This window comes from Eleutherodactylus coqui, chromosome 9 (assembly GCF_035609145.1).
Source record: "Eleutherodactylus coqui strain aEleCoq1 chromosome 9, aEleCoq1.hap1, whole genome shotgun sequence".
In the NCBI taxonomy this organism is placed as follows: Eukaryota; Metazoa; Chordata; class Amphibia; order Anura; family Eleutherodactylidae; genus Eleutherodactylus; species Eleutherodactylus coqui.
The window spans coordinates 76,297,846-76,314,426 of NC_089845.1; the positions used below are offsets into that span (position 1 = coordinate 76,297,846).

General features: G+C 42.6%; 1 protein-coding gene across 8 annotated transcripts in view; it reads right to left on the reverse strand.

Moving 5' to 3' along the window:
• Positions 1–16,581, reverse strand: part of PTPRM (protein tyrosine phosphatase receptor type M) — a 665,244-nt gene that overhangs the window by 238,468 nt on the left and 410,195 nt on the right. The gene's annotated exons all lie outside the window — the stretch shown is intronic.

Genomic DNA, 16,581 nt, shown 5'->3' on the forward strand with positions numbered 1-16,581 from the left:
ACCCCTGTATACATTTATATATATATGCTCGAGTATTAGCCGACCCGAGTATAAGCCGAGTCAATAAATTTTACCACAAAAAACTGGCAAAACTTATTGACTCGAGTATAAGCCGAGGTATACTCGAGTATATACTAGGTAAAGAAAAAATGCAATACTCACCTTCCAGCCGCAGTCTGTGTCTCTGGCGTGATGGTCTCCCCGGCGCTGCGGCAAGCTGCTTGAGAATTCTCCCCGCTGTCCTCTCTCTGCTCAGCTTTGAATTCCCCCGCCGTCAGCGCTGTGTAAGTAAGCGCTGTGATTGGATTGAGCGCCAGCCAATCACAGCCGGCGCTCGATAAACCAATCACAGCCATTCAGTGATGTCATCCACTGAATGGCTGTGAATGATCGAGCACCGGCTGTTATTGACTGCGCTGACGGCGGGGGAATTCAAAGCTGAGCAGGGAGATGACAGCGGGGAGAATTCTCTAGCAGCTTGCTGCACTGCCAGGGAGCCCATCGCGCCGGGGACACAGAGCCAGCTGGGAGGTATTGCGGGTTTTTTACCTCACTCGAGTATAAGCCGAGGGGGGCTTTTTCAGCATAAAAAAATGTGCTAAAAAACTAGGCTTATACTCGAGTATATATGGTATATATATACACAAAACACATATATAGAGAGAGATATCTATAGAGATCTCTCTCTCAATATACATATTTATTGTTGTTGCTTTGTGGTTTAGCAATCTAAAGTTTTCTATGCTTTATCGAGATAGCATTGGGAAAATATTAGTATATTCCATCAAACATTTGCCTCCACCATCAGCAGGTATAGCCCTCTGTTTACAGCCATCTGAATGGCCTATATAGTTAGTACAGTGGGAATTGTTTAGCATTTTTGATTTGACTATACTTTCCTTTACTAATGTTGCACTGATATCCCATATAAATAAAAATGCATTAGGAGAATAATCTTCTTTGTACATTAGCTTATGACATACGGGGTGGTACCCAAAAGAACACCGGAATCTTCTTCTGGTGGTGGGACATTACTGGGCTACTGTTGCGAGGTGAATGTTTGTGGAGCGCTCCTGAGGTGGTATGCCAGCTGACGACATTGTTGGGGAAGGTTGCATTCGGCTCCAGTGATTTTTTTTTCAACAACTTGTGCAGTTTTTCGCCTGCTTTGTGATGGCGTATTCATAAGAACAATGTGCAGCTGTGAAGTTTTGGTTCCTTTTTCACTGCTCAAAGCACTTGTGATGAAAAGGTCGCTGGGCGCGAGATCGGGTGAATATGGAGCGTGAGGGTTGCATGCCATTTATTGTCAAAACAGGCAGACAGGTGACTTGTTCCTCCATCATGACAATGCACCAACCCATACAGCACTGAGTGTTAGGCCCAATGCACACAGGTGTATTTGCTTTGCAGAATCCGGAGCAGGTGTCTGCCCCTGGATTCCGCAGCAAATACTGCCCATAGACATGCTATAGAAAATCGCTTTTCCATGTCCACAAGCAGAAATGAATTTCAATTTTCCGCTTGACTGGAAAAATCGCAGCATGTTCTATTTCAGTGCGGATTCTGCGTGGACGGTTTCCATTGAAGTCAATGGAAGCCGCTTGATCTGCAGCTTGTCTGCAGCGTCGCATCATTGCCTAGCGACGGCGCGGCATTATCTGTACTGCGCATGTGCGCCAGCTGGCACATCCGCAGCACAGATAAGAAGACAGTGGACAGGTATGTGGGGGTCACCGGCCACTGCGGGCACCGTTCCGGCCATGTGCATTCGGCCTCAAGCAATTTTTGAAGAAAAATGGCATGACACCATTGTCTCACTCTTCGTATGACTTTTTATTTGAGTGCTTTGAGCAGTAGAATTGGAAACAAAATGTTGCAGCTTCACATTGTCCATATGAATCAGCCATCACAATATAGGCAAAAAACCTAATAACTTGTTGAAAAATAAGTCAATGGAGTAAAACACAACCTTCTCCAACACCATCGGCTGTCTTACCACCTCAGAAGGGTTCCGCAGACATTCACCTATCAACAGAAGCCCGTGCTAGTAACACCCAACCACCAGAAGATGATTCCCGCTTCTTTTAGATACCCCCTCGTATATACTAAAGTTTGGTTAAAACTTTGGCATTATTAGTTCTGAGCAAGATTTTTCATAGCATGCAGAAAAACTAGACGTTTAGCCATGTTTATATACATAAGGTATTCTTTTTACCATTTAAATACATACTTTGGGTAAAATCAGACTGTGTTGACAGCACTTCTGGTCATCACATTCAGTGGAACCAATTGAAATGCTCCACAGGATATATATATACCTAGACATATGTACCTGTAGGGTATGCCTATACAGACTGACCACTAATAGAAAAAAAAAACATATTGCATAACATCCATTTTTTCTTTTCTGAATGAAGTCGTATACAAAAGCGTAGTTGATTAATAGAGATGAGCGAGCATACGTGTCCGAGCTTGATGCTCGTTCGAGTATTAGGGTGCTCGAGATGCTCGTTACTAGAGACGAGCACCACGCGGTACTCGTCTCGATTAAACGAGCACTGACCATTGAATTCAATGGAGCCGGCAATACAGCCGGCTCCATTGAAAGCAATGGGCTGCCGGCGATCGCGGGATGAATTGTCGGGAAGGGCTTAAATATATAAGCCCTTCCCTGCAATTCATCCAGAAATGTGTAAAAATAAAAAAAATATATATACTCACCTTGTCCCGGCAGACGGAGTTCAGCGCGGCGGCCTGCAGTGGGTGTGAAGGGGGTATGAGTCAGACAAGCCCCTGATTGGCTCAGCGCTGAGCCAATCAGAGGCAGATCTCACTCACACCCATTCATGAATTCATGAATGGGTGAGTGAGTAGTGCCTCTGATTGGCTCAGCGCAGCTCTCAGCTGAATGACAGCAGTTCAGCACCACAGTGCAGGGGACAGCAGGAGAAGACACAGCTGTGCCCCTGCAGCTGAAGGGAGGTGAGTATCTATTTTTTTTGTTTTTTAAATCACTTTTAATTCATTTCCAGGGAATGGCTTATATGTAAAGCCCTTCCCTGAAAAAGAATTCAGGTGTGCCAGCGGACCATTGTCTTCAATGGAGTCGCCGGCAGCAGCAGCGGCTCCATTGAAGAGAATGCCTGCATTTTTATTCTTTTTTACACTAAAATCTTTCTTTTTCAGGTAAGGGCTTATATTTTTAAGCCCTTCCCGAAAATTCATCCCGCGCTCGCCAGCAGCCCATTGCTTTCAATGGAGCCAGCTGTATTGCCGGCTCCATTGAATTCAATGGGCTAACATCGTTCTTCTCTGCCACAGCTGTTACAGCTGTGGCAGAGGAGAACGATCTTTATGCTGACAGTGCGCGCGCGGGGGGGGGGGGGGGGGAGGGTCTCACTCTTGCCACTATTGTGGCTTAATAGTGAGACCTCGGAGTCCGAAATGCAGCCCTGCATGTTGCTCCTCGCCTGCCCTATCCATTTCTGTGTTTTTTACATGACTTTGGTGATTTGCTGAGATTTTCACAAATGAAAACCTTAGCGGAGCACCAGTCATATACAAAAATGCTCGAGTCGCCCATTGACTTCAATGGGGTTCGTTACTCGAAACGAACTCTCGAGCATCACTGAAAGTTCGAGTAACGAGCACCCGAGCATTTTGGTGCTCGCTCATCTCTATTGATTAACTTTTTTAGCACAGTTCAGTCAAAGGTATTCTGACACATACTGACCAAACCTGCTGAGAGGAAACTCCATTGATATCCATTTGTTTAAAGCAATCTATCTCTACCTTGCATGCATATCTCTTATGCTCTGGGGTGGAGTTATTACAATGCAAATGGTACAGAAGCTGATAAAAGCGATCTACTGTAGGTTGTCGAGAAATGTCTGGCCGTGGATTTAGGTGGCAAGCTGCTATCTGTGCCCTGTACATCCGCTGTCTAATGGATAGCCTGTCATTGGTTTCATTATGTGAACTGTCCCCTTAATGGTTTTATTACACACAAGGACAAAAGGCTCAGAATTCTTTGTAGCATACTTTTATAAAAAAAAATTGCCAAATGGAAAAATATGTGCAGAACTCAGTATTGACCACTACTGCATTTAGTAATAAATTATAATTCACCCCCCAATCAGCCAATGCTCAGACTGTAAAAGAAATTGGAATTTTACATTAAAAGGGTTGTACAGAAATTCATCAAATTTGCAGCTGTACATGCAGCCTATGTAAAGTCATCCTAGAATAGGTGAATGCACTAAAGATGAGTGAGCGTACTCGCTAAGGCAAACTACTCAAGTGAGTAGTGCCTTATGCGAGTACCTGCCCGCTCGTCTCAAAAGATTTGGGTGCCGGCGGGGGAGAGCGGTGAGTTGCGGGAGTGAGCAGGGGGGAGCGGGGGGGAGAGAGTGAGAGAGAGAGAGATCTTCCCCGTTCCTCCTCGCTCTCCCCCGCCGGCACCTGAATCTTTAGAGACGAGCGGGTAGGTACTCACATAAGGCACTACTCGCTCGAGTAGTTTGCCTTAGCGAGTACGCTCGCTTATCTCTAGAATGCCCCTTTATACTGGAGGGAATAGGGGGCAGGGCCATGGACAGGGGGTGGAGTCTAACATCATACACCTGCTGGGCCGTATAGTAACCCTGATAGGAGCAAACAGTGTGGCCTGCAGTCCGCCCACTTCCCCTTTCAGTCTACAAATGCATTAACCAATCCTATGGTTGGTTTCATAGGTTGCATACACAGTGGCCATTTTATTGACTTTCTGGACAACCCCTTTAATAGGATAGCATTTTATCTGTTATATGTTTAATTAAAAACTGGGTGAAAATGAAGTAATGCAGAGCAGCCTACAGCTCATATTCCTGAGGACTCAAGTCAAACTAGGCTAGAAACTTTTAGAATGAGATGAATTTAACAACATTTATCTTTCAGGTTTCCCACAATAAACCTGGTGATCTGATAACGCTGCCATGTTGTATCCTCCCCATATACAGCCATGTTGTAACTAAAACCTATTACTGGCCATTAATTGGAATACACCCCCAGATTTGTTGATTCCTATGTAAAGGATGAACATTATACATGCATTTTGCACAGAAAGGAGTCTACCTACTGTTTCACTTCCAGCACTCGCATGCATCTTATTTCTACACTATTTATACATATACCCTTGCAGTAGGCTCTTTTGTTCATTTCTGCAAAACTGATTTGGGTGGTGTATTGGAATTAATGAGCTGTAGTGTAAAGGCCCATTTACACGTAACGATTATTGTTCAAAATTCATTAAAACCACCGAAAATTAGCAATAACCATTATGCAGTGCATTGTGCACTTTTCCTTTGAGCAATGATTTTAAGGTGAACTTAAAATCCATTGTTCATCTACTGAGAATCAATGCAAACCCATTTAGCTCTCAGTGGACCGCATGCTGTTATCTCCACGGGAAGCGGCATATAACATTGTAATCTGCCAGGAGCCTCATGAGCAGAAAAATGCAGCTGTGTGCACAGCTGGGCATGTGATTAATCACATGCTGGGCTCTGCAAACAGCTCCCAAAGGCCCTTTTACATCCAAATAAAGATGATAAAGTGTTAATGATCATTAACACTTCATGCAAATAAACCGCTAAATCTTTCAGTCATTTGAAAGATTATCTTTGCGTGTAAATGGGCCTAAAATATACGTGCTAAATCCCTGCACTCACTATACAAGTTTACCTTTCTCTTGCACAGGTTACGATGCAATGTTATTATCAGGTATATTTTGTGTTAGTAAGGCTGTCCTAAAATAGTCAGCAGCTGATATAAGTGGAGCTTATCGAAAGAGCTGTTACTATCATTTGCATATGTTTTATATTAAATATTTCAGGCTGTTCTCAGAATTAGATATATGTGACAAAGTAGCGATCATGGGGACAGATTTCTTTTGGACTTCCCCAGCCAAAAATGGCTACGCCTAGACACCAATAGATGACATTCAACTGCACAGTCAATAGAAATAATGTGAATTTCTAATGTTCCTTTGACACATTGTTTTAAAAATGGGTTACGAATTGCTTGTAAATACTTAGAAAAATGTACAATGAATCGTTGAATATCAAGTGAGCTTGTTACAAGCTCTTGGGTTAGCTTTATATGGGATAGCTATCATCCAATCAGTTCACAGAGCAAATGTACGGGTGTTTTCACACCTGTGCTGGGGATTCTAATTTACTGCTCCGAAGGAAAGGGGAATCTATTCAGCTGAAGGGTTGAGTCTCTGGACGGAACAGAACAGCGCCAGGTGGACCACACTGACTATAATGGGGACCACCAGCTTTCCACCCAACTGGCTGGCATTTGGTATTTTCAACCACATTTGTGACAGAACCTCCGCCTGGAGGTTCCGATGCAGATGTGAGACTAAGTGATAGTTGTTCTATGTAAACAAAGCCACCGACAGGGTGACGAGTGAGAATTCGTCCACTAGTCACTAATTGCTAACCCTAAAAATAGTCACTGGTTGATTAATTCTCATCTTGTGCAAATAAGCAATTGTCTGTCATTTAACGACTAGCCAACGACTTTGCTGGGATCTCTCTCTTTTGCTCAACACTTGCTCCGTGTAAAAGAGGGCGTTTGTATGCAATTTGCTGGAATGACTATTTCAAGCAAGTATCCGGTCAATAGTCCCAGGAAGAGCCACAATTACACATTAGGAGAAAATAAATAGCATGTAAACAGGTTCTTTAAACTCGTCCATTACAGCCATGATTTGCTCATTTCCAAGTGATCATAACAATATATTTGGGAAGTATGAACTAGCTGTAAACACTTATCTGGATTGTTTGAGTAACGCTAAAATCATTGATATACCCGTGATACAGTCTGTAAATGCCAATGCCGTATGTAGCCACATATCCATATCTAACAGGCACTGCTGCCTAGTGTTCTCTGAGCCATCATTAAGCAACACTGGAGCTCCGGAAAGTGCTGAACGGTAGAAATCTGACAGCTATACCTCTAATTGCAGAAATGACAGGGAGACAACAAAATGCTCCACTATGCTGCAAGATTTGTAACAAAAATTAGTGGCTTTGTAGTGTCAAACAAACCCTTTTCATTTTTTGACCATATTGCCACTATTTTCTGAGGGGTATAAATTCCCTGGTGACTCCTCAGTTCTATAGGCACAGTATAGATAAAGCACAGGGAGAACAGCTTTAAAGTTGCTTGACACCTGTGAGTATAATAAGTAGGCGATTGTATTTAAAGGGGTATTCTGGTTTCAGCAAATACATGTTATTCATTGCATAATGATAAATTATACAATTCTCTAAGGTGCTTTCTGCATCAATTTCTCCGATTTTTCAAGATCTTTAGGCTGCAGCCAATCAGTAGCAACTTTTATTGATGACTTCTACGAAAAAAAATCTGTGCCAAGCCCGTGACAGAGGCACACACACATTACTTGTTACAGTACACAGTTATCGGAGCTGTATCCCGCAACAAGCCATGCACCTGTGCATCTGTCATATTTTTGCCATGGATTAACCCAGTAAGATTCCCATTCAATGACATGCAGAGATGTTGAAAACCATAAGAAACAGATACAGAAAAAAATATATTAGAAACTTTTGTATAACTTTTCATTAATGGAAGAATAATGCTTATTTGCTGAAACCAGGAAAGGAAAGTACATGTCACCATTTCACATTAAATGGGAAGCACTGGACAAAACTGACATGGAAAAGGACTTGGAGATTTTAATTAACTGTAAACTCAGCGGCAGCAGGTTCAAAGAAGGGCAACTAAGTTAATAAATGGAATGGGCGGACTACAATACCCAGAGAGATTATCAAAATTGGGGTTATTTGGTTTAGAAAAAAGATGGCTGAGAGGCGACCTATTATTATGTATGGATATATCAGGGGACAATACAGAGATCTCTCCTATCATCTATTTATACCCAGGACTGTGACTGTAACAAGGGGGCATCCTCTGCGTCTAGAGAAAAGAAGGCTTCATCCCCGACATAGACAGGGTTCTTTACTGTAAGAGCAGGGAGACTATGGAACACTCTGCTTGAGGACAGGGTGATGACGAACTCACTAAAAAAGGTAAGAGGGGCCTGGACGTCTTTCTTAAGTGATATAATGGTATAGTCACTTATTACTTCAGAAAGGTCAGTGATTCAGAGATTATTTTGATTGTCAGATTGAAGTCGGGATGGAATTTTCCCCCTAAAGCAAGGAAAATTGGCTTCTACCTCATGTTTTTTTTGCCATCCTCTGGATCAACATTGGGAGGTAATATGCTGAACTACATGGACATAGTGTGTAAAGCTGGAAAAAAGACCTATGTAACTATAATACACCAGATTCATTAAAAGGTGCATGCTTCTTAATTAATTGGGCACATCTTGGTCTGTCTTAACTGAGGAAATGAAAACTACAACTAAGAGAAGACATAGATTTCTGCTGCTTTTTGCACCTTTTTCTGGCTTCGACTTCTGTTAGAAGCGCCCTCCCATTAAATCGTACCCTTTTTTCAAAGCGACGAGAGAAGTATACAGTTAAAAATTTTAGCACAAAAATGGCGTTTATGAATTTTTTTTACGTTAAAGTACAGGTGCAAAGCCCTGGATAAATTCAACATGCCTGTTCAAATCAGCATGCCTGTCATAGGGGGCAGCATTAAATCGGTGACATGTTTCCTCCAAAACCTCTGATTCTGTAACACTCCGTGATAGGCACAATGCATTTGTAAAGTCTTCACACCCTTTTTGCTTACATTTTGTTATGCTGCCTGTGACCTTGTGCAGAAAAGAAAGGGTTTTTTTCTCATCACTCTGCACTCAATACCCCATAATGACAAAGTTAAAACAGAATGTTACAAATCTTTGTAAATGTTTTAAGAATGAAAAACTAACATTTTGCATTGACCTAAGTATTCAGACTTTTTGGTACGAAACTAGAAATTTAGCTTAGGGGGTCTCCCATTTCTCTTGATCATTTTAAGGGGTTTCTACACCTTGATTAGAGTCATTCAATGCAATGCTGTGATTGGTTCATCGAGTGCCAGCTATGATTGACTGAGCTGCAGACACCAGCCAAGGGACCTGGGCGGCCCCTACTAGGTGAGTATTGCTTTTTTTTTCATGTAGCATAGCTAAGGTCTATTTTTGGGGTAGGGCTTATACATCAAGGCCCACCCCACACCCAAAAATCAAGGTAGGGCTTATTATCTGGGTGGGTCTTATTTTCAAAGAAACACTGTAGTAACACCCCATCCACCAGAAGACGATTCCTGTTTCTTTTAAATATTCCCTTGTATGTCAATGTAAGATGTTAGTTTTTACAAAATTTACAGATTTCTAATATGTTTTCATTTTGTATTTATGGGGTATTAATTGCAAAATGATGAGGAAGAACTTGATTTTTTTTAATTTGCACAAAGCCACAACATTAAATGTAAAATAAAGTGAAAGGGTCTGAAGACTTTCCAAATGCATTGAATTTTAGTACAGTCTTGCCTATAAGGCTGCAACAACAGCATTATATACTATTATTAGTCCAGCCAACCAGAAAACATATACCAATACCTAATTTACACTGATACATTTTAATTCTGTCCCATACTCTGATTTTGGAAACTATTTAAAAAGGGGATAAAGGGTCAAACACAACAGCTGGAAAATAGAACGGGAAGAAGACTCAAGAAAATGAAGGACAGACTTTTTCAGAAAGATTTGTAATTTACATGGAACAGCCTGAATGCTATTAGAATTGTGGCAACAAGCGAGAGAAATAGATCATCTACCATCTGCAGACAATTAAACTCAAAACTGCTGCTGCATAATATTTTGAAATATCCCTCTGCAATGTTCAGACAGAATGATGTTACTGGATGCCTCAGCGCTGCTTACGTGCCTTAAATATTTTAATAGAATTCAACTCTCTAGTAGTAGGATTATGCCTCCACCATGATAGAATGCCAAAGACCACAAGAGGTCTATGCTTTTAAATGGTCAATAGCCCTGGCTGTGTTACCATACAGATCTAAACTGGGAATTTCGTATCCAAGAAGTCCGTGACAAACATTTACAAACATTATATTACAATTCACACATATTTATAAAACTAAGTGCAGAGTAGTAAATGAATTAGATCTAAACACCTTTACTCCCAAAAGCTGCGCCTTGGGGGTTCAATAACCAAGAGTGAGTTATTCTTCAAAGTATGATGATATTAGGAGAAAGCAAATGGCTTCAGGTTATTAAAGCACATTGAGAAACTGTGCAATTTTGAATTCTAGTCTCATATAAAACATAATCTTTTGTGAGGAGATGCTGGCTGAAAAGCTGTAATGATTTAGTCAAGTACTATGGCTATACTGCAAACTGTAAGATTTAAGGACAACTCACTGTATTTCGAACTTTAAACTCCAATTTACAGTTTATACCGCATATAGATATAAACTACACAAAACAAAGGGTAACTTTAAAAATACATTGCATTTCTTATCTTTTACTCACCCAATGTACTATAACCCAGAGCTATAACCTCAAATCTAATTAATAGATTCATACCTATCAGTTTCAATTCAGCACCTATGATGCAGTAGGACACTTGATTTTTACCATTATATAATTCTGAGATTTAAAAGGGTATTCCTGTCTTTTTTAAACCGATTACCTATCCTGTAGTCATCAGATTAAAATCTCTAGGGAGCCCTATCCATCAGCTGTCAGTGAATCATCAGTGGTCACAGCAGGAAGTCAGAGTGCCGGCTTCGCTCCCATTGAAATTAATGGGTGCACCGCACTTCTCTTATCAGATTATTTTGAAAGTGGTTAAGTGCTATCTTACGCCCAAAACAGAGTTTGCATTACTAAATTTCAAGATTGGCTTGACTTTACCCTAATCAATAAGGTCAGGTGAAAGGATTGGGGACACTAAATTTTAATACCTGATCCTTTGGTTCCCTTGGAGATAAGCGGGAGCTAGAGCTGTCTGGCGCACCATGACCCGCTAAACACATGAATACGCAACTGAGCCAACTGTTTGTGTGTACAAGAAAATCAGAGGAACCCACTCTGGACAGTTGTTGAAGGTGTATGGGGCCTTAAAGATACAAGTGATTTCCCTTAGCCAGAAGCACCATGCCTGTTGCCAGTTAAGGATTTGGTGTAAAATAGAAATGGGTTTAAAATGCATAGGCCATCAGGTTAAATTACATCCTGCGAATTGGTCAAGAGATTTTTTTTCTTTACGCTGAATGTGGTTTTCATACCCAACTGTGACATGAGCCTGCCAATTAAATCACACACAATCAACATACTGGAATGTTGCCCAGATACTGTACAATTAAGTGGAACATGAAATTAATTTCTGCTCAGTTACTAAGAGGTTTCATCAACATTGTCACTATATTATGATTTCCAGTTCTTTTTTCTTAAAAAAGGTGGCCAGCTATTAAAAATAATCATCCGAATGTGTGTTAAAGTACCAAAACAGCCCATGCTCACTTGTATAATCTCCCGCCAGTAAAGCAATGATGTTCCTCTGGTCCTCTGCCAGTCTCTGCCTACATCTTAGCATCAATGGTATTGAGTGTTCACCAGCATGTGACCATTGCAGCCATTTATTAACCATAGCAGTGATGCCAGAATGCATTATTAGGCCTCATTCAGATGAGTGCGATTTTTTGTGCGCCTATACGAAAAACACGTGAACAGGCAAAGTTTGCTCACAAAACTTTTCCCGTTCACTGGAGCAGCTGCTCCACGAAAGTCCCCTCATCACTGAACACTGTGACAGCACAGTCCCAGTGTTCAGTGATGATGGGACTTCAGCTGGGATGAAAGAATCCCCTGTCACAGTAGTGGCAGGGGACCCCGATGCTATCCCATTACTTTCAATGGGACCGCTGCTGCTGCCACCCCATTGAAAACAATGGGATGAAGGCAACCACTGCAAGAAGAAGACTGCCGGAAACGGGGAGAACAGCCGGACAGAGCTTCTAGGTGAGTTAACAGTGCTGTCACAGTGTTCAGTGATGAGGGGACTCCCTGCAGGGATTAACGGAACCCTCCGGGAGTCCCCTCATCCCCGCGGGGACTAAGAGGTTAACAGCAGGATATTTAAAAGGTGCTTCTGGCCAGAAGCACCTTTTAAATGTCCTGCTGTAAGCAGTGGGGAAGCTATTGGCAGCGCAGGAGTTTCCATTAACTGCTGCTCCCATGGGAGTCAATGGAAACTCCTGCAAAATGTGCACCCATGTCCTATCTTTTTTAGGTACGCGCGGTTTTGCACTTCTAATTCCACACATATGAATGCTTCTATAGGAACCCATTGGTTCTTTTCGAAGTGGGCATTATGCGCACGCAAAACACACGCTCGTCTGAATGAGGCCTTAGTAGGTAAACTATGTCATTGCTACTGGGATGTAAAACACGGAACAGGGGAACATCGACGATGCATCAGCAGGGAATTTAATAGGGAGTAAGTACGCGCTGTTGTGCTATTTAAACAGATTTTCAGCAGAAATACTGTTTTTTCAGCACTGCCACATTCTCTTTGTATTTTTACTGTTGAGTCTTTTCTGTAGTTTTATAAGTCTTACAGAGAAAGCTGTAGACAATTTAGTTGCTGCGGCACCATATCAATGTTCTATGCTTTAGTTCTACTAAGCCATAAATGCACTAATTTCCTGCAAGTTCTTTTCTAAAGAAGGATGAATCCGAACATTTCTCAGTTTAGCAGCATAAATGGGCACCAGGCAGAATTCTCCTGCCCACTGAGCCTCCCTGCTGTTACTGTCAAATTCCTTAATCAATGACACAGGATGAAGAATAAAGTGTTCAAGTCACAAACTGAAGAAGTAGTTCGCTGGTCAGTCTACTGAATAGTACAAGAATGACCCAGTTCCATTATATTTTATGTTGTATTATATGTGGAATAGCCTTGGCACTAACAAAAGCCCAAAACATTGCACGTAAAAAACATATTTTAATGTTATTTCTACAAACTACGTACCAACTTCACTAAAGCATGTTTTTGTCCACACACAAAGCCTCTTTCAGATGGGTATATTGTAGCCGCGCTTAATAGCCAATTGAAACATGCAGATGCCTCATAGCTCTACTGAACCATAGGGGCATAAGGGGTCTTAGGTTTGGTTGAATAGAATTGTGTGGGTGTTACAATATACCTGTTCAAATGAGATCCAAAACTTAATAGTCATACTTTTACTTAGAATGTCCCAGATGGTTTACAACCCAGTGATAGGGTGTTGATTCTCATGGATGAATTAGCCAAAGACCCACAGCTGCTGACCGTATTGAAAATACATTGTCCGCTATTATGGTAATTAATAAGACCTAGTTACTATCTCAACATTTAACAAAAAAAATGGGGATAAAGAAAGATAGATTTTGGAAAATGTATAATTGCTGTCATAAGTGGCCACACAAAGGGAAGGAGTGATCCATGTAGTTCGGACATTGCAATATAGCAGTGATTCCAAACCAGGACACCGCGGCATCCTGGTGGGCCTTGAGAAGCTCCTAGAGGTGCCTTGGGAACGAGAGAAGAGAAAAGAAAGACAGAGAAAGAGAGAGAGAGAGAGAAAAGAAAGACAGAGAAAAGAGAGGTTTTCTTTGCAGAGGTGACAAATGATCAATTTTTTTTAACAAGCTGTGCCGCGAGCCAAAAAAGTTCAAGAAACGCTGCAATGTAGGTTCTCTTTACACAATCGCAAATAGCGTGAGCCGTAATTCTCTAATGTACCTCTATCATTAAAACCAGAAGAGTGTTAGAATTTTTCTATATAAAGTAATATCAGTCACCTGTAGTTGATCCATACACCCCACACTTCCTACAGAGACCAATTTAGATTCCGTTAAAGTGGTTTTCATCAGGATTTCTCCTTTTTTTTGTGTGTTTGTGTTCTTTTTTAACCCCATGGACTGACTACAGACTATGATATTCCATGCACTTGTACCCAATCAAAAAAATATACTTTTTTCACAGTGTAACATACATAGTAACATAGTTTGTAAGGCTGAATGAAGACAATGTCCATCTAGTCCAGCCTGTTTAGCCTCCTGTGTTGTTGATCCAGAGGAAGGCAAAAAACCCCAAGAGGCAGGAGCCAATTAGCCCTTTTGGCGAAAAAATTCCTTCCCGACTCCCTAATGGCAATCAGACTGTTCCCTGGATCAACCCCTAATATTTCCTACCTGCCTATGGCTGACAAAATACACTAAGTGGCATCTGTTAAGCACATACATCCATGGTCTTCATCCGTAAAACTCTGGACAGAAATCTCAGACATACACTGCAGACATAGAGTGCAAGTAGCCTAATTTGGACATGTCCAACGTCTGAATTCTATCCTTTGGAAGGTTCATGTGCTGTAAACCATAGAATTAAATCACATACAAGTTTTAAGTGCTAGCAATTGGCTGATATGGGTTACTGCACATTTAGGCCGTACATACAGTGTTTAACGTTTGAGCTTAGTTGGTACAATACAAATCAAATAAGAAAAATGACTTTACTCTTAAAAATCAGTTTTCTATGGTCAGGATTTAATGAATTTGGCAAAACTATTCTACAGAAACCCCAAAGGGGAGTCCTCATTTCCACATTTTAATCAGTAAGGCTCAGGATCCATGAAGTTTATTTGATATGTCATTTACGTACATCAGTGACTGATACAAAAGTGTTTTCACACCCTGCTTACTTTTCACTTTACTAACAAGCTGTGCTGCAAGCCAAAAAAAGTTCAAGAAACGCTGCAATGTAGGTTCTCTTTACACAATCGCAAAAGCGTGAGCCGTAATTCTCTAATGTACCTCTATCATTAAAACCAGAAGAGTGTTAGAATTTTTCTATATAAAGTAATGTCAGTGACCTGTAGTTGATCCCAAAACCCCACACTTCCTACAGAGGCCAATTTAGATTCCATTCAGGTGGTTTTTATCAGGATTTCTCCTTTTTTTGTGTGTTTGTGTTCTTTTTTAACCCCATGGACTGACTACAGATTATGATATTCCATGCACATGTACCCACTCAAAAAATATACTTTTTCACAGTGTAACATACATAGTAACATAGTTTGTAAGGCTGAATGAAGACAATGTCCATATAGTCCAGCCTGTTTATCCTCCTGTGTTGTTGATCCAAAGGAAGGCAAAAAACGACAAGAGGCAGGAGCCAATTAGCCCTTTTGGGGAAAAAAAATCCTTCCTGACTCCCTAATTGCAATCAGACTGTTCCCTGGATCAACTCCTAATATTTCCTACCTGCCTATGCCTGACAAAATACACTAAGTGGCATCTGTTAAAGGGGTTGTCTCGAGGAAGCAGTGAAATTTTTATTTTGCCCAGTCCCCCTTATTAAGCATACATTACTAATTACCCATGTGAATGACTTTTCTAGCTGGTTTGTACTTACAGTTCCAGCGTTTCAGCAACTTATAAAAAGTTTCCCCAAGATGGGTGCCGGCTCTTTTCCCTTCGCTTGCTGTAGCCCGACGTGCACGCTCCCGAGACGCTACCAGCTGTGTCTCCCTGACAACCAGACGCCCCGCAGCCGCCGACCGGACCCCGGGATTGAACGGGGCCGACCAGTCACCCACCGCCAGGCAGCAGGTAACCGGCGCTAGGCCCCGGCTCCCCCGCGCTAGGCCCCGGCTCCCCCGCGCTAGCCCCCAGCTCCCCCGCGCTACGCCCCGGCTCCCCCGCGCTACGCCCCGGCTCCCCAGCGGCAGGCCCCGGCTCCCCAGCGGTACGCACCGGGGCACAGCAGTAGGCTCCGGGGCCACAGCAGTAGGCTCCGGGCCCAGCGGTACGCACCGGGGCCACAGCGGTAGGCCCCGGGGCCCAGCGGTAGGCTCCGGGGCCCAGCGGTAGGCTCAGGGGCCACAGCGGTAGGCTCCGGAGCCCAGCGGTAGGCTCCGGGGCCACAGCGGTAGGCTCCGGGGCCACAGCGGCAGTCCGTCACGCGTCACCCCCGTCAGTCCGTCACCCATCACTTACCTGGGCGGCTGGGCTGGGCGGCTCGGGTGAGCGGCTCGGCTGGGCAGCTCTGCACCTTCCTCTAAGAGAGGATGGTAGCAGAATGGCCGCTCCAGCGCGCTCCCGAGAAGCTACAGCTCGTCTGCGCATGCGCAGAAGAGCTGTAGCGGCGAGCACACTGAAGCGGCTCGTGCTCAGAGCAGAAGACCGGACTGCGCAAGCGTGTCTAAAAAAGCAAGTCGCCAGCGAATTTAGACGGCACCATGGGGACGAGGACGCTAGCAACGGAGCAGGTAAGTGAATAACTTCTGTATGGCTCATATTTAATGCACGATGTATATTACAAAGTGCATTAATATGGCCATACAGAAGTGTATAACCCCACTTGATTTTGCGAGACAACCCCTTTAAGCACATACATCCATGGTCTTCATCCGTAAAACTCTGGACAGAAATCTCAGACATACACTGCAGACATAGAGTGCAAGTAGCCTAATTTGGACATGTCCAACGTCTGAATTCTATCCTTTGGAAGGTTCATGTGCTGTAAACCATAGAATTAAATCACA